Source organism: Gasterosteus aculeatus, chromosome 4 (genome assembly GCF_964276395.1).
Source record: "Gasterosteus aculeatus chromosome 4, fGasAcu3.hap1.1, whole genome shotgun sequence".
In the NCBI taxonomy this organism is placed as follows: Eukaryota; Metazoa; Chordata; class Actinopteri; order Perciformes; family Gasterosteidae; genus Gasterosteus; species Gasterosteus aculeatus.
Window position 1 is genome coordinate 34,425,042 of NC_135691.1, and position 26,980 is coordinate 34,452,021.

Consider the following 26,980-nt stretch of genomic DNA (forward strand, 5'->3'; position numbering starts at 1 on the left):
TGAGACATCTGACAGGAAACGAAGGAAGATGGGAAGCAACACGTGACAGAAAGACTTATTATTATAAACATACATGTGTGTGGCCATAAAGAGCTTTGCTTCCAAGAAAGTCTGAAGAATTGATGTAAATCAATGTAGAAAAACACAATAGTCTGAGCATGGATTTGTTCATTTTTGTGGAAAGTCAGTACCGGACTTCTAAGGTAAAAAGGTTTTCTTTATTTCTTGGTCAGTTTGCTGGTTGTTTCAACATCGTTCAGACGGCGTTTTCTGCACGCGGTACGTAAAGTCATGATAATGCTTCATACAAACGTGTGGTGCAGCTTCGGGGATTTGAGTTAAAGTCGCCATTGAAATGGCGGAGGAGCAGACGTCCGGTGGACGGGTCACTGTTCTCTTTGTCATTTACACGTTGAAAAAAATCAGAAAATGATTTCTACAGACAAATCTTTCCTTCAGCGCCTTTTTCACAAAAGGCGATCGGTACCGAGGGAAACGTGAGGCGACGCGGCGAATGTGAGGCGCTTAAGCTTTGCAGATTTTTGATTAAAGATGAATTCGCGGGCTTTAGTTCTCTCCACGGCGAGCGACAAAAGTTGGACCCAATGGACACAACAGTGAATTAGGACGCAAACTTTTTGTTATTCAAAGCGAAATCCAAGGACGTTCAGACAGAGGGACCAAGTTAGCCGGGGAGGGGGGGGGAGGGAGGGAGGGAGGGAGGGAGGGAGGGAGGGGAGGGAGATCTGTGCTGTGTCAGCAGTGTGCTTAAACCAACTCCAAAGATTAATCACAGGAAAACACACACACACACGCACACACACACACACACACATATAGCCACAGTTGTATATCTCGCATTCCCAGCAGTTCAAAGTGTGGTTGGTTTGAAACAGATTAAAAACTGTCTATGAAGTGATGCATTGCAATTGTCATCGTAAGGGTGGGAGAGATCTTTTTTGCATAAAAATCCCCTCGTTCTTCCCGCCGCTATCAGCAGAGCGATGGAGAACTCACTAATCCTGCCGCGGTCGCATTTGCATCGGTGGCAAATAAACAAAAGCACACCATTTTTCATCTCCAGCTTCTATATTAAACGGAGATGGCGGGGGTGAGGCGGCGGGAGGGAGGGAGGGAGGGACGCGGGTGGGGGGGGGAGGCGCCCAGGCCCTTTGGTGTCAGAGATATGCCTGCTGATGTTTGGTCTTGGTAAATGGAAACCACTGTGGCGTGCTCGCCGCATCAATCCCGCCTTTCTCGTTCCAGGTGTTGAGACGAGGGAGGGAGGAGGGGCGGAGTGGGGGTGGTGTTGGGGGGTGGGGGGGCGGCGATGAACAGCAGATACCGGCGGACTTCGCCCCGACACACCGAAGACGAAAGAGGCATCAACTTCGAAACGTCTGAATGCCAAAGACAAAAGAAAGGTTCCCCGGGCGGAGTTCAGCTGGGGGGCAGCTTGCTGAAGACCCCCCATCAACCCCCCCCCCAACAAATACGTCTTCCGCAGCGAGGGTGAAAGACTTTTACTAACGTCTCCTTGACCCCGTAGGACGAGAGCACTTTGATCCGTTCAGAAACCCCCCCGGACCACAACCTTCTGCTCGGGACTCCCCCAGACAATTGCAGGGAGCTTCTGAGGAGTTGCGAGATGACTGTGAAGGTGCCAACGGTTTCATTCGACCAACACCCGTCGGTACGAATACCGGAGCAACATCCTTCTAGAATTTAGTTCAGCCTTGTGAACTTGTTTAAGATCCTACAAACCAGCGCACTTGATACAACCAGATTATTAATGTCAGCTTCCAGGTCTGATCTTGTTGCACCAAGGAACAATTTAAAGCTACTTCTTCCAAACGACAAGAACCTTTCCCACTTAGATGTTTACATCTCTACATCCTCATCATCTATCTCCTATTAATGGGTGTAACATCTACTTCTTCCCCAAAGTACCACAAAACTTCTTCCTCTGCACTATCGCCGCCATCGTTCCCGTTCGGGAGACACGGTTCAGACGCCGTCCCGATCGGCCGATTCGCCCCTTCGGCCGTGGTTGAACCCTGCCGGCTCTCGCCGCCTTTTCTTCCCTCCGCCCCTGCGAGGAGAGAGATTAGCTATTCAAGGCCCGGCGACAATCGCCGCGTCAGATCGATATTACTTATCTGGCGCCCTCGCCGCCTCTGCAATACACTCCGGGTACAGTAACGCACCTGGAGGAACCGGTGAGCGTGTGGTGATTAGATTAGGCTTCTTACTGTACACACACACACACACACACACACACACTGATAAGAGATGCTGTTCTGCCTCTCCGTGTGAAGTGGGGAGGATAAGGACTACAAGCCCAGGGTGTTTAAGTCGGTTGCTCTCTGCGGAGGAGGGCTGGAAGGTTATTGGTTAGCTGTCACACCTTTGAATTGTTTTCTACTTTCTCATTGGATCCCGATTAGCCGGCGAGTTGACTTTGTTCCTGTTTGTTTTTCACTTTCGACTGTTTCCAAAGCAAACCTGGACTTGCGAACACGCGGCACCGTTGACGCACCGGTTGAACCAGATACGCGGGAGCAGTCAGTTCACACTTTCTCATTTCGTCTCATCCGGCATTCGTTGGCAATACGTCACAACCTCCGGTTCAGACGGGCGACGCCAACGTGAAAGTGTGTTAGAGCTGCATTCTCTCTCCTGACCACCAGGAGGCGACTCCTCTGGTCCCATAGAAGTCTATGGAGAAATCGACTCTCCGTCTCAGTCTCTAGTTTTTAAGTCTTCTTCAGAATGATGTTCATTTAGTAAATTAGTCACCTCCTCCGAGCATAAACATCTCGTAAAACATACGCATGCATGTCCTGCAGAGATTTCGGTTGATGGGTAAGACACAGACAACACTCATGAGTAGTTGACGGGGGACTTAGTTGACCGAGAGATGAGAGTTGAATAACCGACTTAAGAGGTTATCAGGAACGTGCGAGTCACAGCTCATCAAACGCCGCCTCCTTTGGTGAAGACAAGGAGACTTTCTCTGGGCCCCTTCGTCACTTCAGTGTTCCATGAGCGGCGGCGTGAAGTCCGGCCCTCAGCTCCAGATGATTTAGAACGTGCGGCGAGAGCGGGGTCGCGGGCTTTAGATGAACCTGCTGGCTCTTCGTCTCAGCCTTGTAAATAATTAGAATTCCCCGGCTGACGGCGGCGCCCGGACACTTCCGTAATTACACTGTCAGCGCGGCGGCTGATTAGCGCCGGCCTGTGAAGTATGGTATTAGTTGCACTGTGTCTGCATGCAGAGCAGGATGGATGACGCTCAGCCGCCTCCAGCCGCCTCCGCAGGGACTCGCACCGCGGCGGAGGACAGCTGGACGGAAACACTCCGTTATTCGCCATCAATCTGTGGCGATCGAAATGTTATTATATATATTATATATAGATATTTTGCATAACTGCCACCGTTCTTTCATTTCCGAGAATGTCATTGGATGTCGGCGAATAGATCCTTAAAATACTCAAATTACAGACATTCGTTTCTAGATTCTACAGTTTAGTTTTTACACTTTTACAGCAACAACAATAATGATCCAAATGTTTAGTTTGTTAAATACTTGGTTTTAATCCCGAGAGGGGTTACGAAAAAAAATATATAGATATATCCAAACAAATATTTTTTTTAAACAAATACCCAAGAAACAATTGACGAGTCCAATATTTGGGTTGATTGTAAGATTTGAGTCCACCGACAGCTGAATAACGTTTGACGATAATTCTTTATTCTTCAGCGCAGGAATGAACTGGTGCTTTGCACTTTGACTTCGACCTTTGACCCGTGGGCCATGGTTTCGTTTCAAAAAAGGTGAATACAAGTACCAAGTCCAACCCTGCTGGAAGCATTTCCTTGCGTAAGATGCAACCATTACTAGATCTGACCGCACAGTGAAAACCATCAAATCAGTTCCTCCACATCTGGGTTCATGAACACGTGCAGGTACCGTTGGCCCGGAGGGCCGTGGTACCTGGTCCTCGAGAAGCGACGTGGATATAATTTCTTCGATAATATTGAAAAGGGAATGTTGTAAAAACGGACGTGTATTGAGAATAGAATCGGCAGCATGAAGATGACAAATTATAGATATTTCAGCTGGATCCCTCTTGCTGATTTATCACTATTTGATGAGTCACTGTATCAAACATCTCCCCCCCGTGACCTTGCATGGAGCTGCAGATGAAGAGAGCAGCAAATCCAGCGGAGATAAAAGACAAATCATCTCCACGAGGTGGCGGAATGAAAAAGAAATCCCCGGTCCGACAGACGTCTTCCCTTTAAGGAACTCTGAGTGTTGACGAGTGATTATCGCGATGGGACGCTCAGAGAAAACATTTGTGTGATGTGTTTGCAGTAAATCTTTAAAGGACGGATTGTGGACTAAGAACCCGCGGATCCGTAATTAAATTAGTGAATGATTCTTTTTCCCGGAGTATAATTCTGCATTGCGCGTGTCTGTGCCCAGCGTGAATGCATAAGAATTCCACTTCATCGTTGTATTCCGTCTTCATCGCCAACGTCCACCCGAGCTTCACAACGAGGAGGGAAACCGTTTTGCAGCGATTGCGTCGCCGCGCTGCACCTGCCCGGAAAAAAAGCACCTCCAGACAAAAGAGGCGCTTGAGAGGCTTCGTCCTTGGACGGAGGGCACCTCGGGACCATGGCGTCCCCCCTTCCCCTCGCCCACCCCCCCCCGCCGCGCGCTGAGTGAGGGATCACGTGACGCGCACCTTTTCGACCCGGCGCCGACCCCAGGTGAGCGGGGGCGGGGCCGGCCTGCGCGCTCGCTGCAGCTGCAGGAATGTGAAGAATGGCAAGGAGCGGCTGCAGAGTGCACGCGTGTGCGAGGGGGGCCGGGGGGCCCGGGGGGGGGGGCTTTAGGTGATGCAAGGGTGTGTTTGTGACTGAGTCAACGCACTGAAATGGATTCGTGTTCGCCATCTGCTTTCTCTTTTGAGGGTTAACGGCTAAATATTCTCCAGAAATCTTCCAATTCCCTAATTATCACGACTCAAGCAATAAGGTTCCTTCTACTTCTTCATGCCGGTCAAAACAAAAGTCACGTTTACTTATTGTCAGGAATAACGGCCCCCAGCGTTCCCTCGAGCTCCAATCTCTGTGGAACAGATGAGTGTCACAGATAAGCTCTGCGTCGCGTGTTCCAGATGTGCCGGCCGGTGACCGCGAGAGGTTTCATCCGTCACATTTTCGTCTTTCTGTTTGTCCTCCGTCGTTAACGTGCAGCCCCCCCGAACATTTCATGACCACGGCGTCGGAGATTGTGGCTTCTTATTGTTTTGTTGAGGCGCCGCTGCTCGTTCCAGGTCTGATTCTTGAAAAAAACAACCAGAAAAAATGATTTTTATTGGCCTCACGTCCAGCCTCTATTTGTCTGAAGGACTAACGGCGTCCACGGTGACCAAAGAGACGCACTGCAGCGGGACCCAACATGAACCCCGAACAGCAGAGCTGAGAAAAGACAGTTCGGGTCGTCGTCTCTAAAGACGGAATCTCGTGTCAAGTCGACGCAAGGAAACGTTAAGAGATTCATTATCATAAAACAAACCTACGCATGTGACAGAAAGGCCAAACTCATCAACACCTTCTTTGCTCGATGCATGTAGAGGAAACTAACGTTTTCACTCACACAACTACTGGAACGAAAGCACGCTGAACAAAGACAAAAAGTCCCCGTAGTTTGACCCGAGCGCGGGGCGGGTCAGAGGGGGGGGGGGTACGAGGGGGGAGGAGGAGGCGGAGGACGGGTGTCAGGACGGAGCTCAAGGAGCAGTTTAGAGAAAATAAACAGATGGGCGCTTTGAGGACATTCTATCTGCAGCTTAGTCCTGTTGAGCATAAATATGGTGGCGGGTAAGCCGTCCAAATAGGCCTGTGTTTACCTGTCTGCGCCGCGCAAATTAATCACCCGCGCCGCCACGAGCCGCCGAGGGAGAGAGGGGGGGAGAAAAGGGGGCGGGGGGGGGGGGGTTAGGAGTGTAAACACGGCTAAAAGCTACTGGTTGGCACCGTTTTGTTTTGGTTAGGATACAGAGTGAGTGATTAGGCTGCGGCGCTGTGATGAAGGGGGGCAGCAGTGATGGAGGGCCGCAACGTGTGTGTGTGTGTGTGTGTGTGTGTGCGCGCGAGTGTTTGCTAGGAGGTTACCCTTTATTCCAGGATTGAGTGTAATATTTATGTAAACTCCATTTAAATTTAACCAAATAAATGTAACTTTGATGAAATCACTGAGATGATTATCAGTCAGTTTATCGCAGCAAGTCATCAAAAATGTGTATTTTATTCACTGCGAAGCCATTAGTCTCAAATGAGAGAATTAGTTTGTCATCGTAAACTTTTTTTGACGCTTGTGTGGTTCGTGGTGTTTGGGTGGGGGAGGGGGGGGGGGGGCAAAGGTCCCGTTGGCTTCAACTGACTCTCTGACGCCTCCGATGGGACAGTAATCATCAGGGGGATCTATCGCGGCGGATTAGCACAACAATATTCTGCATGGCTCACGCGACTCGTGTCCCCTTTGTGCCGATAGAATAAGGAGTCAGATAAGATGTGACGAGGTGAACGGACGAGGCCGGGGCTGCGGGGGTCGGGGAGTGTGTGTGTGTGTGTGTGTGTGTGTGTGTGTGTGGGTCATAGCATTTGTTCTGGATTTTTCATTATGTGATTTGGCACGCTGATGCCTTTCATTTCAATCATTAGAATTCAGCCGGGATCAGGAGGCTTTCGGGTGCAGGAGGGGAGCTGCTCTGGATTAGAGGTCCGCGTAGCCCGCCGACGGATCGACTCCAAAACCCGGGCCGGTTATCACGCCGCTCCTCATACCTGACGCGATTAATGCTATTTTTTTTTAACCACTTCTTTTGCAAAAGGTGGAGCGCGAGATGGTTTAATTTAATGTATGCTTGGTGCTTAATCATAAGCCTCACGTTTTAGGGCCTATATGCAAAATGATATTAGCGGGTTTTTTGAAAGCGACGTGACGCCGTTCGGCTCGTCGAGTTTTGCAAATTTTACGGTTCTTCAGAACTTTTTTGTGCCAAAAGATTAAGGGGGGGGAAGTGAAAGGTATGAGAGCGTTGTCACGGTCACATGATTTAAATGGAGGAGATGGACAACGAATAACGAATCTTTCGGTGTGTTTGTGCCTCAACTGAAGGTCCATCGACGGCGTCGGATACGCCGAACCACAAACAGTCTGCGTACTGTTGCCGATGTGCTGGTGTTCTCCGTGCGACCCAAGCTGCACGTAGCGGTTCTGAAGCCTCAGCGGCTTCACGCCAGACGTCACAAACGCACACGTAAGTCCTTTCTGCCTCGCCGGAAACTTTTCGGATCCGCTGACTGTTTGCGTGGGCGCCGCGGGAGGAGAAGAATGGGCCGCTGGGACGAGGGGTAATGCCCGTGTAGTCCTTACTGACGCGTTTGTCATCGGGCCGCTAATTCCACGCCGCGACCTCGAGTCAAGCGGCTAGCTGTCTTCGCGGGGGGAAAAAGGCCCAACGGGTTTTCCTTGGTCTCCGTGGTGTGAAATGCAAACTGTCATTAGACGGGGGAGGGTGGGAGGGTGGGAGGGGGAGGCATCAATACAGATGATGAGAGGTGAGGGGGGGGGGGCACAGAGAAAGCCTCTCCCTTCATTGTGTCTCAATAACTTTAAAAAGGAAACTAATCCATTCTGCTCTTAATTGCATGCCACGTCCCCCGATGTGTCCCCCACCGTCCCCCCCGTCCCCCCTCCCCCAACGCACCCGCATCTTCGCACAATGCGAAGGAGGAAATATTTAAACGCACTTCCACGAGATTCTCATTTCAAACGCTGTAATGAGTTTTTTAAGGAGCATAATGGTATATATTATATTATACATTTTTAGGAGCAGGAGGTGAGAAGAAGCTCCGTTAAAATGGGGGGGTTTGTCTTTTGGAAGCCGCAGTGTAAAAGTGTGTGACAGCATCCGCGTGTGTGTGTGTGAACGCTGACACACGCGTGACGCGAGGGCCGCGGCGGGGCGCAGCGCTCCGAGGATTAAGGTCTAATTTCTCCTGTTCTTTCATTGAGTCTCCGACAGAATCCAGCGGATTGATTGGGACTTTTAATTATACTGCGGTAATTATGGGCCAGATCTGGCGTTTGAAAGGAGAGAATTAAAGTTCATTTTGCCGGGCTAATTATCAAAGCTTTTGGCCTGATGTGTGTGTGTGTGTGCCCCCCGAGCAGGACCCCGGATCACAGATACTCAGTAATTAAGGCAAAAAAAGGTTACTTCCGAAATAAAAGATGAGCGAGCTTATTTATCGCAAAAAAAAAAAAAAAAAAACTAAGAAGGGAAGAAAAACCACACATTTGTGATAAAGAAAATCACATCCGGCCTTTCATTCCTCTAATTCTCGTTCTACTGTATCTGGCGCCACTTTCCCGTCACTATCAGCGCCCGCAAATTACAACATTTCACATTCATCAGCTTCACCGGCGAGAGGCTGCAGAACAGAAGCCCGTCCGGGTAATTGACTGCATTTCTCCTTTTTCCTCCCCTTCCTCAGTCAGTCCAGTCGGCCCTCGCCTCCCTCGCCTCCCTCGCCTCCCTCGCCTCCCTCCCTCCCTCCCCCCGCCCGGTCAACTCTTCCCTTGCTCACACGCAGCACAGTGGCGCCGTGCTTCTAATTTTTACATTACATTGCATTAGCTCCACCGGGTTTAAGGAGAAACCAACGCGGGAATCATTTTATGGCGGAAAAGCAAGAGCTGCGATTTGGGCTCAGGAGTCAATCTGGCGGCCGGTGACGATGGCGGCGGAGTTAGCGCGGTTGGCCCGGCCCGATTAGGCCGTCTTAGGGCCGGGGGAGAGTCATATATGTGCTATTTCGCTGATAGGCTGCGAATCTGGATTTCCTGCTCCAGCGCGCTCGCGGAGCTAAACCCACCCGAGCGAGGAGGCTAGGCAAAGTGGGGAAGGTGATTTCCTCCGTCTCCTGCCCGGACGCACACACACACACACACACACACACACACACACACACACACACACACAACCTCATGAAATCTATTCGAGAAAAAAAATTGTCAGCGTGTGTGTGAGCGACACAGAAGGAAACGTGCTCATCGAAGGGTTTCGGGGGAGAAAAGATCACATTTACTGGACAAAAAGATGAAATGTATTTTTGGGAAGTCGGCGTCCCAGACGGCGTCCGTCCCCCCCCTCCCTCGACCCCCCCATCTCCTTTCACCGTGTCTGTCCTCTATCCTCTTTCAGTCCGTCTGTCCGTCTGTCATCCGAGCCGGCCCACCTGCGCGGTGCCGGGACGCGGCCCTCCGCCCCATTTAGCCGGGACACAATTACACAATTGTGCGAGCGGACAAATGCCGTGTAGGACAGTTGGGGACGGTGGATGCGAGGTGGGGGTAACGCAATCTCCCCCCCTCCCTCCTCCTTCACCTGGCCTCCCCACGGTCCTCACCCTCAACACCCCCCACCCCCGCCTTCTCCCCCCTCCCCCCCCCTGTCACTCCGTGGCTTGTCCGCGTCGACCCGGGGAACAGTGGGGGGGCTGTGTGCGTCGGCTCTTCCCAACAATTACCTTCAATTACGGCTCGCTGCAGTGTGGCCCAGTGAAAGGCTCAGCCATTAGGAGTCTCCCCCCCTCCCTCCCGCCCCCCCCCTCTCCCCCTCTCCTGGAGCCCAGCCAGGCTCCATGTGAAAACGACCCAAATAGCCCCACAGCTCACTTTACGTGAGCCGCCCCCCCGACCAGAAAACCTCACCGGCACTCTGTTAATTCCCATCTTTCACTCCCTCGGTCTCCTTTTTATCACCCCCCCCCCCCCCCCCCTCCTCCCCCCCTCCCTGCCTCCTCTTCACAGTCTTCCTTTCTCTCCTCCCCCCGGGACCTGAACCTGTTTGCGGTAGCCGGAGAGTTAAGGGAGGGGGGGGGCAACAGGGACAAAGAGACGGCGGAGCTCCCTCGAGGTTCAGGATGAACTGCGGGCGGATCAACGGCGAGCGACTCCTGAAGGACGCCAGTGTTTCTGTGCGCGTTTCGCCGCCGTTTCAACGCGGCTCTTCTCCGGGTTCGACCTTGTGTTTTTCACTCGCTCCATCTGGCCCCTGAATCCAGCCGACTCGCCCTTATCTGATCACTTCAGCCGCCCGGGTGCGAACACAGGCCCTTATCGCGGGGGGTTGTATTTCTATTCCAGGGGCAATTAGCATAGCGTTTGTCCGAGGCCGGCCATGCTACACACAGCTTGGTGGGGGGGGGGGACGGGGGACGGGGGACGTCTTATTTAGTATCTAGCAGGGATGCTGGGGAACAATGCGCTGTGTGTGGACCAGAGGGGGTCCGGCTCAGGACGGGACAGCTGTGTCCGGGATCACGCTTCTCTGTTACAGAGGGGACCGACCGGGACCCAGAAGCCTTAAAACCGTCCCTCCAGCCGCCGCCACCCCCCCGCCCCGCCCTCCCCTTCCTGCGTGCGCGCCCAGGAAACCCCTCCAGAGCTCCCACGGCCGCGTCCAAGCCCGGGCAGCGCCGCCGCCGTTTGTGCCTCTCTCGCTTTCAAGGCCGGCCAAGAGCTTCTCGTCCTCCTCCACCCTCTCCGCTCCTTCTCAGCCGCCCCCCCCCCCCCCCACCTGGCAGAGCGGTGTTCAGTGTGTGTGTGTGTGTGTGTGTGTGCATTCGAGGTTGGCTCTGTGTTACGGTATATGCCTGCGCCTTTGTTTGAGCATTGTTGGAGTAGGTGTGCGTAGCATTGTGCATGTTCATGACTGTGTGTGTGTGTGTGTGTGTGCGCTTAATACCCCCGTCCTCGGCTGCATCGGAGCCCCCCCACCCCCCCCCCCACTTTTTTTTTTACATTTTTCTGGAAAATGCATCAGTGATTCTGGCTCCGCGCGCCGGCGACGGCGCGGTTGCTTTTCAGGCTTACCTCTCAGCCAGCGACGGCCAGGCAGACGCTTTCCTTCCCCTGGACAATCCTCCCGGCCTCGCCCGACCCGTCGCCGTCACACACGCACACACACACACCCGCGTGTGCAAATGTGCACACACGCGCGTGCTATATCATCCTCTTCCAAGCATGCACAAACGCGGTAAAGGAATACTCGGCCTGATCCAAGGGATCCAATTTCTCCTCAAGTAGAAACCTTCATGATGTCGATGCGTGTGTGTGTGTGTGTGTGTGTGTGTGTGTGTGTGTGTGAGCTGTATTGTAATGAGGTGTTTTGCTCGCCGTTGGTGAGAATGAAAGCAGGGGGGTGCGGAGCCTTTTTCGTCTATTTCATTCTGAGTTGCAAATGTTGCAGCCGCGGCGACGTGACAGCTGCAAATACACAGTCGATCAATCGAGAGCCACAGCAGATATTAGTCCGTGTCGGCCGTCCTCAACCGCGCGGCGGCGGCGGCGGCGGCGGGCCTGTCCGTCCGGCCGGCTGATCTACTGCCGCGTCTCCTAATCCACCGTAATGACTGTGTTTTATAAAAAAAACACCCACGTACACAACGTTCACCTCCGACCCGCGAGCAGCGACGTTAACGGCGAACCAAACAAAAACCCAAGGACGAGACTGCCGATTGGCCAAAGCACCAAACGTGTGTTTCATCAACGAATAAGAGTGACACTCACGGGGTCACTGACCTGCGTGATGAAGGTCGACACACACACACACACACACACACGGTTTCCTCTTAAATGGTATGAACCAAATCCACAAACTCAAACCCGTGTGTTTTCCCGCGAGTGGGCGTCGGCCTCCTCTCTCTGTGATTCCGGTGGTTCGGCGATAAGAGGAGTGAGGGGAGCCGAGATGGGAATCTTCTCGGGGGGGTTGTCGTTGTGCGCTGTTGTTTCAGCCGTGTCAGATAGTGTAAACACGCGGCGAGGTTATCACATCCGTAATTGTCTGTTGTCTCTTTTTTTTGAGAAGGCCCACCGCTGAATCTTCGGGCGAAATCTACAAACGTAATCCGCCGTCGACTCGATGCGCTGCGAACCAGCTCCGCTGTCCCAGCGTGTGTGTGGAAAAACAACAACAACAACAACCAAACAGCACAAAAGAATAAACACTGGATGGAAACCGTTTATTTCCCGGTGTGTGTGTGTGTGTGTGTGTGTGTGTGTGTGTGTGTGTGTGTGTGTGTGTGCGTCACGCAGCCCTGATAAGATTTGAGCTGTTTTTCTAATTAGAAGTTGGCGGAATTGTGATCATTATTTTCCCCTCAATTAAATGATACAGCCTCCTGCGAAAGGAGCCTCTAATCAGTTTGTAATTAACGCCGCGGCGTCTCTGCCGGTCGTTTCCGGTGAACCTCGGCGCCTTCGTTGGGCTCTTTGCTGGAGGTTATTAACGCGTCACATTCAAACCCGCCGCACTGCGACGACGACTTCTCCTTCCTCGCTCGAGTGCGGCGACGCGCCGCGTCTCACCAAACCGAACCCGTGTATAAAGGGTGTGAGGGACGTCTTTCATGTGTGTTATAACATACGTGTCCTCAAGTACAAACAGAACGCAAACATGGAGGCTGTCAGTAAATCTTTGACCGTTCATTGGAGCTCTGGATGGAATTACTTACTACGGAGCATCTGTGGTTGAATCCTGTTGGTTTGGAAATGAAACGTTTGCCTCTTGAGGTTCATCATTTTGTTTCAAGAGTAAAAATCTGTGCAACACTTTTTTTTTTTTTTTTTTTTCGATTCACGAGCAAAACACGCCCACTTGTGCGCGCGGCTTTCCAATCAGCCTCCACACCGCCGATGGGGGGAAAATAATCATTTGAAACTAGGTGTCCCGCCGAAACGGAAACACTCAAAATGTGATTTCCATTTCGCCGTTTCCCAAAAAAAAAAAAAAAAAAAAAATGCACGCGAGGACAAAAGGGATCTGTGATCGGTTTGGACCGACGCGCCGCGCGCTTCATTTCCCAACCCGCCGCTTTAATCGTTCATCCCATTAGGTGAGAAGCAAAGGTATGAAAATGTAAGTGTTCACCCGAGGCCCCAAACACAAAAGTCAATATTCATCTCCATAAGCAGTTCAAAGTACGAGCCCACGATAGCTGCGAGGGGGGAAAAGAAAGGAAGGTCTACGGCGCGCCGGCTTACTCGCTCCGCCAGCCGGTGGGCGGATAAAGATCTGGATGAGCTCAGGTGATTACACTCTTTAGGCCGGTGCTAATTGCCAGGTCTCTGCTCTAAGTAGCGTAAAAGTATTAATTAAAGGCAGCCGTTAATCAAGGCCTTTGGCAGCCGAAGGGAGGAGGGATCGAGGAAAAAAAGCAGAAAGGAACTTTTTTTTTTTTTTTCTCTCTCTCTCTCGAGGCGAGCGAGGACTCGAGAGGAAGCGGAGATCAGCGTGTGACGTGGGTGGAGCCGGAGGTGGAGGTGCGATCGGAAAAAAAAAAAAAGCGCTCCGGGTGCCTCGCCGAGGGAGGAGACGACAGGTCGCAAGGTCACAGAGCTATTTTTGGGTCGCGTCAAAAGCGGCGTGACGTCCATCTCTGACGCCCACCAAACATTTTATCCGGTGGTCGTCATGGAAACCGTTCATTTTAAAATGGCCGCCATCACGTTTACTCTTCGATGCCAGTGCTGACAAAGAGTTTAATACTTTTTAAATGTTGCTGAGGACAAAAAACGGAAGGATTTTATTCTTAAATATGTATTTTTATGCTCATAGGGCTTCTAGTTCACGTTAACGGTGATGATCCCCATTTTTCTTCTTCTTCTCTGGACTTTATCGCCGGTGTACTTCATGAATAACGAGGCCGCTGTAATTTGAGCAAACACAGGAAAATATTCAGATTCCCGGAATTATTCACCAGTCGACTTAAAAGTTAAAATGATACGCTGCTTCTTATTAAAAGCTCAGATTATTCCCGGAGCCTTAATTTATACATATGCATGTACTTAATCTCCAAATATGCAGAGGGACGGCGGGGGGGACGAGCGGCGGTGGAATCCTATCATGTCCTACCTGTTGGACGCGGAGCTGCAGAGACAAACGGCGTCAGAGAGGGGGGGACGGGGGGGTCGGGGGGGTCGGGGGTATTTTGTTCCCATCTCTGTCCCTCGTTCATGAGCCCGATGAGCATCATCTTCTCGTCTGTCCCCACTCGCTCGTCTGTCCCCTCGTCCACAAAATGGCCGGAGGACGCCGCTCAATTTGTCCGGCGTCTAAAACGTTTGAAAGGCCGCGCGAGAGACAAGGGCAGCGGGGGGGCCGGGGGGCCGTGAGGGGCGTCGGCGCTCGGGTTTCCCTAACGGCTTGTTCTGATTGACCCCCCCCCGTTAAATGATCTTCTGGGCTCGGGGCCCGGATGGGTCCTCGCCGAGTCTTTGTCCCGTGACAGACGGACAAAACGGACAAAACGAGGAGGAAGCGCTGTCCAGATAGGAGGGGGGGGCGGGGGGGCTAATGAAAGGGGAAACGGACACGAAGGGGGGGGGGGGTTTCTGCTCACGACCCTGATGAGCGAAAGAAGCTGAGAGGTGGAACCCTTCCGTTGATACCAGCGTTTAACAAGTGTAAGTTAACGGGAACTTTAACAAACGGAGACAATTATTCTGAAGCGGCCCGGCGACCAGCAGACGTGGTACAATTCAGCCCCCCAGGAACCAACATGTCATTAATCTCGTTTAATGTACGATTACGCTGGAATGAAGGTTGTGGATCCGTGTGGAAGGAGGAGGAGGAGGAGGAAGAGGAGGAGGAGGAGGAAGAAGAGGAGGAGGAGGAGGAGGAGGGCCCGTTAGCCCGTTAGACTCGCAGGTGAAGACTCTCTTTTTGTTGTCGTCGTAATCTCTTTTTTCTCACAAGGTCAACGTGAAATGAGCTGGACATGTTCCTCCTCCGGCAGTCGCTCCTCTCAACGCCTCTCGTGCGGCGAAGTGGAGCGCGCAGAAAGACCCTCGCAGACCTACTTTCTTTTTCTTACAAAAAAACCCCCACACAATTCATGGCGGCGATAGTGTGGCGGCCGGCTCGCTTAATTAAACTTGTGCGCGCGGTGCAAAGTTAAAAAAAAAGGGGAGGAAAAAAAACGTGCTCTTATGTCAAGCCGTGAAAGTGGGCAAATTATCAAATACAAATTAATTAGTGTTTTGACTCCGTGTTCGGAGCAATGAATTGCATTTAGAAAATTAAAAAGATACGGCCGGCTCGGTGACTCCGTCACTTATTACTGGAAAAGTTCAAAAAAATACGGCGTGAACCGGCCGGCTCTAATTTTATACATTAATATATTGGAATGATTTTCAAACCGTTGTCCCTTGGGACAAGACGCTTCTCGGTTTGAATTAATATAAATGTGGAAACGGGGGGCGACTGAGCGGAGATAGACGTCGCGCTCGGCGTGGCCGCAGGTCACCGGCGCCTTTCGTCCCGCCGCGCCGACCTCATTTCACGCAAAGCACGCAAAGCATCCTGGGTAAGACCGAGCAGGTTTTCCCACCGTTAAAAAACCGCACCGCGTCGTCTCGGACCTTTCACCCGCAAATCCCAACGTGAATGCCATCAAAAGCCGACGCTTCCCCCCCCGAGCCGGCGTTCGGGTGGAGGACGGGTGGCGGGTGTCCCCCCCGCTACGTCCAGAGCCTCGCCCGCCCCCATTGAACTCTCCCTCAGACATCTTGTTCATTCATGAACTTCTCTGCCGTCCCGCCCGTCTCCCCGCGCTCGCATGTCTAAGGGTTTTGTGCGCGAGCTCCGCGGCGCCATTATGCCGCCCCTGAATGGCGCACGTGGTCGGGGGGGGCCTGAGCGAAAGCGTTTGAGTTAATTAACGGCACGTCGGCAAAGCGGACATAATAGTACACCTCGGAAAAAGACTTGACACTGAGATGGACGGATAAGTCATTAATTGGTTTTCTTATTGGTACAATGGCGTGCGGCAGGAAGGAGGAAGGTCAGGGCGACTTTGACAGGGACCACAACTATATTATGCGCGGTGCCGGGAGTATGAAAGGGGGACGGGGGGACGGGGGGGGGGGGGATGCAAAGTCGATGGGAGATAAAACAAAGCTGTGAAACAAAGTAATTACACCTGAGATGAAGGCCGGGCCGCTGCGTGGCGATGCGGGTCAGCCCGACCGGCGCCGCAATCTCCAACCGGCGACACACCAGATTTGTCTTTACCCAACCTGGGCCTCCATGCCGGCGGAGGGGGGGGGGGGGGGGGGGCACCCATCTGAAACGCATATAATTCCAGAGGCCGAGATGGACGCCGGCGATAGGCCGAGAAGGGGGAATACGGCGAGATAATTACGGGTGATACTCGTGATTGCGAACGCGGCGGCGTGGAAAGGTGGGCCCGAAAGATAAAACACTCATCAGAGAGGCGGGCGAGAGAGTGCTGGATAAACAAACGCAGGCCGAGGTGGAACACGGGGGGGGGGGGGAGGCAGGGGGGAGATAGGAGGAGCAGAGCGGCCAAGGTCAAGGCGGCGGAATTAAGGTGAGGTAGCGAGGACGGCGGATTCAGATCGTAGTCAAAGCAGCCCGTGGGGGGCGGCGACGAGTCACGCGAGGTCGACGTGGTTCTGTCTCGCCCCCGCGATCAGCGACCCAACAATCCCACCGGATCGGTTTCCCCCCCCGCGCTCAAAGCGAAGAGCCGGTCTCGTTTTCACGGCCTTCGAACGGGACATTTGCTTTAATCAAAGTCATTGGCTGAGAAGAGAATCCAAAGATAACACGAGGAGAGAGAGAGAGACTCCCTGCAACAGTTGGACGTCCCTCTGCACACGCGTGTGTCGGGGAGCGGTTGCGGTGGCGCTGCAGCAGATAAGAGCCGTGGCCTCGTTTGACGCGCGGCCGCCGAGGCGGCGTCCGTGTCCACTCGCACAGCCGATTATCATCATCATCGTCGTCGTCATCCGCCGCTCTCTGTCCTGCGTCGCTCTCTTTGCCTCTTTGGTGCAGAGGCGGGAGATAAGAGGCACAGATGGGGCTTCATGGCGTGAATGATAAGGAGTCACACGCTCACGTTCCCCCGTCGGGGAGGAGGCAGCGAAACCCAAATGAAGGCGGCCTTATCGCGGACATCCGACGCTTGGACGCGGCTCCATTTTGAAGTAATGTGCGCTGCGTCGCGGCGCTTAATGGATTGGGGATTTTGCGTTTTATTTATTGATTGATTTCGCACACTTTGTCCTCTGGAGGAGGCTGCCGGCGCGGCCTGAGACGTGTGCGGATGCGGCCCGATACGGTCGCCGCGAAACGCTTTGCTTGTGTTTCTCAACGAAAGCAGAGATTAGCTTCTTGGGAGACGGCGCCGGGTGACACCGGGGGGTGTTTGCATGCGCGTGCGTGCGTGCGTGTGACCTCCGAGCGCTTATCTGATCTGTCCGTCTTGTTGCACAATTTTCTCTTATCGAGATCCGGTGTCGGTTTCTTTCCCTTTTTTTCGCAGAGAAATTCCGAGCGACGTAAAAAAAAATAAAAAAAATCCCCCCTCCGAACAAAACAAGCGAACCTCTCGACGTTTAATTTGGAGCGCGATGAAACTAAAGACAACTTTAAAAAGGCGGAAAAGAGACGCGGGCCTCTTTCGCTCGAGTGACGGCTGAAACGTTTCTTCAGTCAAAATCGTTATTCGCCCGTGGATGTAAAAAAAAAGAAGAAGAAGAGAAAAAGAATTTATCAAACTGTCTTTAAATAAATGCAGTTGTCACGGGGAACCGTGGCGGAAGCATGATGCAGAATTTATTAAAACTCTCTTTCATCCTTCCTCTGCGAATGCATTCATCTTTGTGACGAGGGGAATATGAGTGAGATCCCAATCGGGCCTCAAGGTGTTTTATTGAGCCGCTTCAGCCGCTTTGAGCCGAGTGCGTTTGACTACAATCAGCTGGGCTTTCAGAAATAACTAATGGCATCGGCGGCAGATGCTCAGCAGCCATTTCATATCTGAGAATACAGGTTATAAATCACTCTTTGCGGTTTGATTTCTTTCTTTCCGCGCGTCGACCTCAAAAAAAACGCCGCCGTGGGAGGGTGTGCGAGATTGTGGCGTTAACGGAGAAATGTGACCCGGGAGCGACGAGGACGCAGGGCCGCGTTCTCAAATGGCCCGAAAGAGTCTGTGATGTTTTCGAGGTCGGTCGTGGACCACCGATGCGGGCCCCCCCCCCGTTGGCCCCGCCGGCGTATTTACGCTTGTGCGCTCCTCCGGCTCTCTGTGTGCGTTTGTATATATACACATCGAGCGCCGGCTCAGTTTGAAGCGCTCCGTCGGCGGCGGGGAGGGAAACGCAGATGCAGATGTGCGCCGCTACGCAGAGAGGAGACTCAAACCCGTCCAGACGTTATCTCCCTCAGATCAGAGGCCTAAACAAGCCCCTTTTGGCCAATTGTGTTTGGGGAGGGAGGCCGCTGGGCCGCCGCCGCCGGGCCCCCCGTCCCCGAGCCGAGCCGAGCGAGTCCGCTTTGCGCAACGCAACCGGGGCGGATATGAAGAGCAGATGTTGCCGTCCGCTCCGCGTCCAGCTGCACACACGTCGCTGAGGATGACGGGCTGCAAAGCGGAGCCCCAGAAGCTGCTACAGGGTTTCCCGCCCCTGCGTGCCTATTTTCAGGAGGCGGTTTGGCGGTTGGAAGCCGGCAGGCTGAGGCGCCGGTGTCGGGGCGAGCAGAGCGAGTCCTCCGCTCGGCCTCCACCGGTGACGCCAAGAAATACGCAATAAGCCGATTGTGAAAAGTTTGCGCTTTAGTTTTTGCCGTTTGTACTTTTGCGAAATGGAAAGAAAATGAGCCTCAAGCCAGTTAAGAATCTCTCGGACTTTTATAATTAGGCGAGACGCCATCTCCTCTCTGCGCTTAATTAGAAAGGTTTTCCGTCCGTTTGTTTTCTTTTGTTTCACACGACTGTCACCAATCTCCCCCCCCCGGAGACGCCTCCCCTCCCCCGCCTCCCCCGCCTCCCGCTACTCATTTCAACTTTCATATTTCTCTACTTTTTGGAATAATGCTGATTCTATCTCGCTCATAATTGCGGCGTAATTATAGGAGGTAATTCTCCCGCGGCGCGCGGCCAGGTCCGCCGCCGCCGCCGCCGCCGCCGCTCGGAGGTTAAACTCCTCGTTTGAAATGGAGAAGCAGAGCGACGGGGAGGACGGCACCAAAGACAACCGGGTCCGACCTTGAAAACTCCAAGGCGCTCGTTTCAGTGCGCAACGTTCGGTCGCTCCCGGACGCCACGACAGCGTCCAGCGGCGGTTGCGTCTTCGTCGTGTTGAATTTTGGCTCATGGCGTTTTGTCGTTGCCACGGCGGCCAGGTGCTCTTTTGATTGGTTGATGGAGTGACCACAGAACCGGCACCCAGAGGAGACAGAAGGTGTAAAACCACACCAAGCAGCACAAATCGACTCCATCCAGAGAGGTCGGAAAAAGTGGTGCAACCGACTCACAGAGGGGGGGTCGGGTCGGGTCGGGGGGGGGGGGGGGGGGGTGTTGCTGTTAGCGGAGCTTTCTTTGTATCGGCGCCTTTCTTGTTTCTTAGAGAGGCTTTTTCACATATTTTCGATACCGAACGCGTGGAAAGGAAAATTATTCATTCAGAGAGATCAGGTTGAGACACCGAAAGACTCACAAATAAATCACATTCTGCGAATCTCACAGCATCGTCTTCTCAGTATGACTGATCTGCTGCAGGTGTGTGTGTGTGTGTGTGTGTGTGTGTGTGTGTGTGTGTTGTACAGAAAGCAGCAGAGGTGGAGGAAAAGCTCGGAGGCTAAAGGTGAGTATTCCCCCCTCTCGTGTTCTCTTTGGTTCTAAGAAGCTCTTCGATGTGAATGTTTAGGCCCCCCCCCCCCCTCCCCACCCTCAACCACACGCTTTGAACCCACACCCGCCGTGGGCGACACCTTTGCAACAAGTCTAGAAAACACCCATCAAACCACCCCCCCCCCCCCCCCGCTAACCCTTATTAAACATGTTAATATTCCGTCTCTGAATGTGTCTGCAGGAATCAGATTTCGGAGGCCAGAGGTTTTCTAGCAGTTGGGACTTTTCTGTAACCTACTTTGTGGCTCAACCCCCCCCGTTGGATTCTGCATTCAGCGTGACTGGGTGCCTGCAGAAGGTGGAGAACCATCTCCCCACGTAATTAGAAAGGGGGAAAAAGGAACGAGAGGCTTTTGTTTCACGATTCATCTCTCGAGCAAACTTTAAATTGGGAACTCGGAGGAATAAATATGCGTCTGTTTGTTTCTGTGAGTTTTGTAAATCCCGGCCTTGAGCTGCAGCTGAAATCTCCAGGAGTGTTTCTATCTCTCTTCTTCTTCTTCTTCTTCTTCTCTACTGAAGGTCGAGAGTGGTCTTCGGTTTCCTGCGTGTCAGAAATGAAGTACATACATACCCCCCCCCCCCCCCCCCTCCAGGTGTTGGCCGGGAAGGAAGCGTCTGAGGGCAGGAAATCCCTGCTGACCTACTTTCAGCTCAGAGAAAGTGATGAAGAGGGTGGAGAGGAAGCCGCTGTCGTTCATGTCCTGTGTGGATCCTTCGCGTCTCACAGTGTAACGCTGTCTCTTCACAAACACAGTCTGATCGCGCTTTAACTGTGAGCCCCTACGCAAGAAAACACAACCATCGTTGAATTAGAAGCTCCATTTGTTTTTAGCTTTGCCTGAAAACGCAAACAGCGCTTAGCGACGTAGCGGTACGTCGGTTTACTCAAACGTCCGTTAAGTAAGTTGAACACTAATAACCAGCATTGTTCACTTGGAATCTCTAAGAAAGCTTCTGCCTGTTGGGTCATTTAAAAGCGGCGAGGATCCAAAAAAAGGCAGAAGAGTGACGTCGCGCAAGCTGGCGGTTGCTTCTTAATTTAATTCGCTCCACCTCTGACGACGACGACGACAAACGAATCAAACGGATCAAACGGAGACGCCTCTCTAACGTCGCTCCTCCGTTTGAAGCCCCCCCCCCCAGCCCCACCGCCCACTTACGCTCGCCGTTCTGGGTCACGAGCATCCGGATGCCCAGACGCGGGCCGTTAACGTGAGCGGGTTACGGCGTGTTGTGTTCAGGTTCAACTCTGTGACGTCCACGTGATTATAATTCACATCAATAATGAAATAATAAGAGAAGGTGCACACACACACACACACACACACACACACACACAAGACGGAGGCGTCTGACCTGGTTGGTGGATGCCCACCCTCCTTTACCCCCCCCGCCCCTCCACGTCTTCACCCCCCAAACAGCATATGAATGGAATCTTCATCAGCTTTAAACGCTTTGTCCCGCGTGTCGTACCTTTAGCTTCATGCTAAATATCATATGATAAAATACATTTCCTAATTATTCCCGCATCTACTCAGTGAAATAAAACTATAAGAATGTTTCTTACTTCAAGCAAAACTAAATGATTCCAAATAGAATCACGTTAACTTTTCATAATTGAAAGTGAAAGTAATGTTTAAAACCGCTAAATAATTCAATAAATGTGCTTTACTTAAAAAGCTCGCAATGTGACTCAGTTGCGATCGCACGCTCGTGAACATGCGGCGTGAACATGCGGTCTGGGACGTGGTTTTCGTCAGCAGCTATTGGCTATTGGCAGAGCGAGTGTGTGAGAAAGCTCGCAGAGTGGAGTGGAAAGCGATGAGGAGATAAGCTCCGCTCGGGGGGGGGGGGGTTGGTATGGTGAAGAAGAAGGTGCCCTCTCAAAGAGTCGCAGGTGAATCACGCGGCCGAGGAGCGGCGGGCGAGGCGGCGATGCTCCTCCTCTCGCTCCGCCGCGTGATTAAAAAGGGGGGAGAAGCCTTGTCGAGGCTCTTTGGGGGTCCCGATTCACCCCGAAGAATGAAACCCTAATTAATCCACCTAATCTGCTGCACGAGAGATTACTCCCCTTTTCACCGCCGCGGCCCGTCGTGAATAAAAAAAAAAAAAAGAAGCCCAAGAAGAAATGTAACACATTTTGTTCCCGTGCGAACTTCTGCGATAAGGTGCGAGCCGAAGGGCCGAAGGGCCGAAGGGCGGCGGCGGCGGCGGTCTGGCTGAGGAGCGGCAGCATCGCGCTGCTGCCCTGCGTCGCGTGCCTGCAGCCGCTTCCCCTCAGAGGCCCTGAATACCACATGGTCCCTTTGGTTGAGACGCGAGAAAGAAACTCGGGTTTTTTATCGAGTACGTACAGAAACGCGCCTCTTTCATACGTAGAATTGAAGTAAAATGCTACTTAGAGGACATTTCCACGGCTTGGGTCGGGTAAAAAAAAAAAAAGTGGCTTTTGTTACACGGAACACGACAACCAGGCACACAAATCACCATTCTGAGTATGAAAGCGTGGTGCGAGATGCGACGGTGTGTTCCAGGATATTTAAACCTGCTTCATAGATTCATAGAAAACAGTGTGTGTGTCTCGTCACGGCCGCCCCCGCTCTCTTATGCTTAGTCACAGGAGACCGACATGTGTATTGTATCAGCCACTGTACAGAGAGAGAAGCAACCAGTGTCTTCAGAGTGAGTGTGTGTGTCTGTGTGTGTGTGTGTGTGTGTGTGTTTTAGGTTACAGCCGGCCGCTCGCTGTTGCCTCCGAGTAGCCGGATCACTTGCCTTGTCATCAGGCGCCATTATATGGCTCCTTCTCAGGCTCCTTCCAGTCTATTCCTTCAACACACACACACACACACACACACACGCACGCACAGACACACACAGCTGCTCTGTATTCTATTCCAACTTTAAACTGGGGAGCTCACAAAAGAGGCCTTTTCTTGTTTTTTGGTGCATTAAATCAGGAGTCGTGTCTTTGCGTCCGGTTCATAACTCGGATCGCATGAAGCGTGTTTCTCCACACGGGTAAAACCAGCGGACGCCTCGCCGATAATCACTCATATACATACATATACATATATATATATTGTGATGCGTCTGGGTCCAAAACAACCACAAAGTTTAGGAGGGGAAGGGTGAACACGCCGTCAGCGTGGCTTTATTTCCAACAAAACAAACAAAACAATAGGATGAGGACGCCGTCCGCGTGCTGCCGGTCCCTCCGGCTCAAACACGTATCAAAGACCAACTTAAAACGTCCTCGGTTTCCCGTCGTTGCCTGGGACAAAAAGGGTGGTCGTTAGTCAGGGGGTGATCACAACATGACTAACAGGGTCGAACAACGTGGAGTCTCAACTTACCGCCCGATGGTGAGAGCTCTGCTCTGGATACGAGCCAGGCACACACAGAGAGGCCAGGGTGCAGCTCCTGTTATGCCGACACCCTGATTGGCAATTCAGCACAGCCGTGCTCCTGCAGGCGGGGCTGGGAGCATATCACCCTGATCAAGGATGGATCTGGGGACATACCTCCCATCGATGACCCGCCCCAAGAGCTGCACCCGGCCCCCTCTGCGTACACCAGTGCTGCAATAGAGACTCTCACCTGATCGGGGGCAGCCTAGGGTAGAGACTCCACAATATATATATATATATATATATAGCAGGTTGCCACCCTATAGAGAACTATTAGTCCCCCCCCTTTGCAGCCGAAGCTGCAGCGCTGCAGTGTGCGTCTCGTTGTGTGCGCCGCGCGGCGTCTGTTGGCCTTGGAGGTGCGCGGCTGCACAACGGTGGATCTTATCGCCGCGCTGTAAACATATTTTGTGTGTTTTGGCGATGAAGCGATGGGCGGCAGTCCAGCGGCTCTCTCGGGTTACCGGAGGTGGGGGGGGGGGAACTCGGCCAACGCTCCTCGCTGACTTAACGCGGCCGCTACGCCATTAAACTATATAACATTATATAGATATATAACATTAAATAGATACTTTATGTTTCACAAGCCACAGAAAATGAAACGAATGGACTTTTTTTTTTACCAGGTTTCATTCATTTTATACAAATGAAGTATGATGATATAAGTGATGTCATTTCATTTGTTTGTTGTATTATTTAGTTGGTTTTTGTTTGTGGTTAAGGGAAGGTTTCTCTGTCTGCGATGACTTAAACAGGCTTGTGTCTCCCTGCTGAAGAGAAGGTGACCTTATAAGGAAGCTTCAGAGGAACCCAACAGATAAACCTGTCCCCGTTTTCTTTCCCTTGCTTTATCTAATCTTTACAATCAGATGTTTTTGCACTTTTCTGTTCTTCAGCTGTTAATGAGACGGAGTGTGTGTGTGTGTGTGTGTGTGTGTGAGCACGAGATATTGGATCACTGGGGCATTTTACTGATGCAGTTTGACAGGATAAATGTCTTCGCTGCGGTTACTTTGGTCGGTCCAGTTCACCCCAAAACTATCAGCAAAAACAGCAACGCGTTGTGTTTCCGTGCACGAATTACCGTCAAGGAAACAAGGGAGTTCCCAGTATTTCTGCACGAATATGACAAAGAGGTTCAAAAGAATAATCTTTATCAGACGGTGATGCAATATCATACATGTGTGTGTGTGTGTGTCTGTGTGTGTGTGTGCATCATTTCTTATCCCCGGATCAGATTAAGCCGCCGCCTACGATAAGGTCCGGCGACGGACGGGGAGGACGGCGGCGCTCGGAGCCCAGATGGGCGATTAGGGGGCCCGGCGCGGCGCAAGTGAAGGGTCAAGTGCGGCGACCCCCACCTGTTTGCACGATAACTAACCCGGGGCCGTCGCAGGCCGCCATTATCGCTCCGGAGGTTTGACATCTGAAAGGTGGAGTCAGAGCTCTCGGCAACTGTTGAATCCAATCGTTTGGATTCCAAATATTTAAAATTCTGTCGTCCTTTTATCAACGTGCACAAATTGACCCGCAACCCGGCGTCAGTGGCGAACTTGAGACCCCAAAATGAAGGGTCAGAATTAGTGAAATAAGCCCGTTGGTGCGCGATGAACGCTGTGTGAATGTGCAGGAGGAGGAAAAGACGCTGTGAAGTCCACAGCGAAAAAGGTTGTTGATGCCGAGTGTGTTTAAGGCAGATAAAATAGCAAAGCTGGTATAGAAACGCTGCACGGAAAATACTAGAATGAATAGACACACAAGGAATGTTTAGTTATGAATTTATTAGTCCTTAAAGGAATATGAATCTGTATAAATGTTTACGTGATTGTTAAAATACATATTAGACTCAATATATACTTTTATTCACACTTTAAGTGCAGATCAACTTACTATCCTCTATTGCTCGTAAGACACACTTGCTTTTTAAAAGGAGCGGATCCTTGTAATTACCATTCATTAGTGCCATCTAGTGCCCACCGCCCCCTTTTCTTTCCTCGCGGCCTCCGTCGAACGCGCACACATACGTGCACGAGACGAGTCCCCCTCCTCGCGGCGGATATCTTCCCACGACGCATTTCAAAAACGCTCTTTTCTCCGTGCAGGTTCACGTGTAGCGCCCCCCCTCCCCTCCCCCTGACCCTTTGATAGTGAGCGCGTATCGCGTGATGGAGGCAGCGGATCTTAATTGGCTGCCGTGTTATCGGCCCCCGTTTGATAAGGCCCCTTCTGTCTTGTCCATCGCTGCGATAGCCGGCGCCGATGAGGGAGGGGGGGGGTGACCGAGCGGTGCACATCACCTGGTACGGGGGGCACAGGTGATGTCTCGGGGCTTTCTTCTCTGTGAGATCGGCCGTTAGAAGACACCAACACAAAGTGAGAGGAAATGTGAGGGAGGGGGAAAGAACGAGCGACTTCCTCGTGTGTGTTCTTGCTGCATGGCGGCGGCGGCGGCGGCGGCGGCGGGGGGGGGGGGGGCTCGGATGAGGTGGCTGCTGGTGGTGAGAACCAGTCACAACTTTGTGGTGAAGGGTAAATTCTTATATTTGATTCACAGGTAAACGTTCGGTCGAGAGACATTCTGAGAAAGATAAAAGTTCCTTGATTTTTACATTTTAGCGAACTAGGTTTCTGTGTAAAAACATCTCAAAATCATTAGTGCTGAACGCCACAATGTACCAAATAATTCTGTTCTTGGCTACTTGACACCAGCTTCCAGTTCGTAATTAATTTACAGCACCGCACGGGATACATGGGAGAGAAATCCATGCGACGGCTTTGACGAGGGGGTGGGCTGCGGCGGGCGGGGGGGCAGGAACCTATTCAGATTTAGCGATGGAAACATGTAGGTGAAATGTGAAAAACAAGCAGCGTTGCCTCCAGTCATTTCGATCAGACCTGCGTCTTCCTGTGACGGCCCTGCTGGTTCCCTCACTTTTCATGTGGCTGAAACAGGAAGCTCATTGCGTCACAGCAGCGACTTCATTAGCTCCTCGACACAAAGTAAAAGTTTTTAAAAAATGCACACGAAGGAAGAGTTCAATTAAACACTAATTACCGTCAGGGCTTTTTGGTCAAGTGCACTCATGATTTATGGTTTTTTAAAGCAATAACTTTGGATCTGATTAGTTGTTTTTATTTTTTTTAAGCTAATAAAAGATGAAAAAAAGCATTTAATTAAAAAACATGCTGATACTAAAGTTTCATGTACAGATCAGTACATCTCTAAATAAGTCAAAAATCCATGTGGCTGCATGTTTAAAGTCGCATACATAACTACTGCGCTTTGTTCCAAGCACGCAGTTTGGAAATATCGTTTTTTTGTATTATACAACTGAAGCAAGTTTCCGCGTTGATTTAATGTTAAATGAGTGGAACCCAGTGGCAAACATTACAATAAAGTGCATTTTTTTTAAAGTTGGGAAGCAAAAGTAGAAATAATTTCTAGTAAACTAGTTGGGAGATAAAAAAGGTAAAATAAAACATATTGTTAAAATATCAAACGGGTTGTTGCAATCTTAAAATATAGCTGAAGCTCCTCGAACTTCTTTACAGAGCAACCTAATAAAACGGCGAGTTGTCCTTGCAGATTAGTTAAAACGCCCCCCCCAGCAGGCTGACGGGGGGGAGGCAGGAGGCGACCTGGGGCTCCCTCCCTGCCCGGCCCTCCCAGAGGAGCAGCCATGGCGATGGTGATTATGTCACCACTTAGTGAACTAACTGACACTGATGGGTTTGAAATGCATTCTGCGTC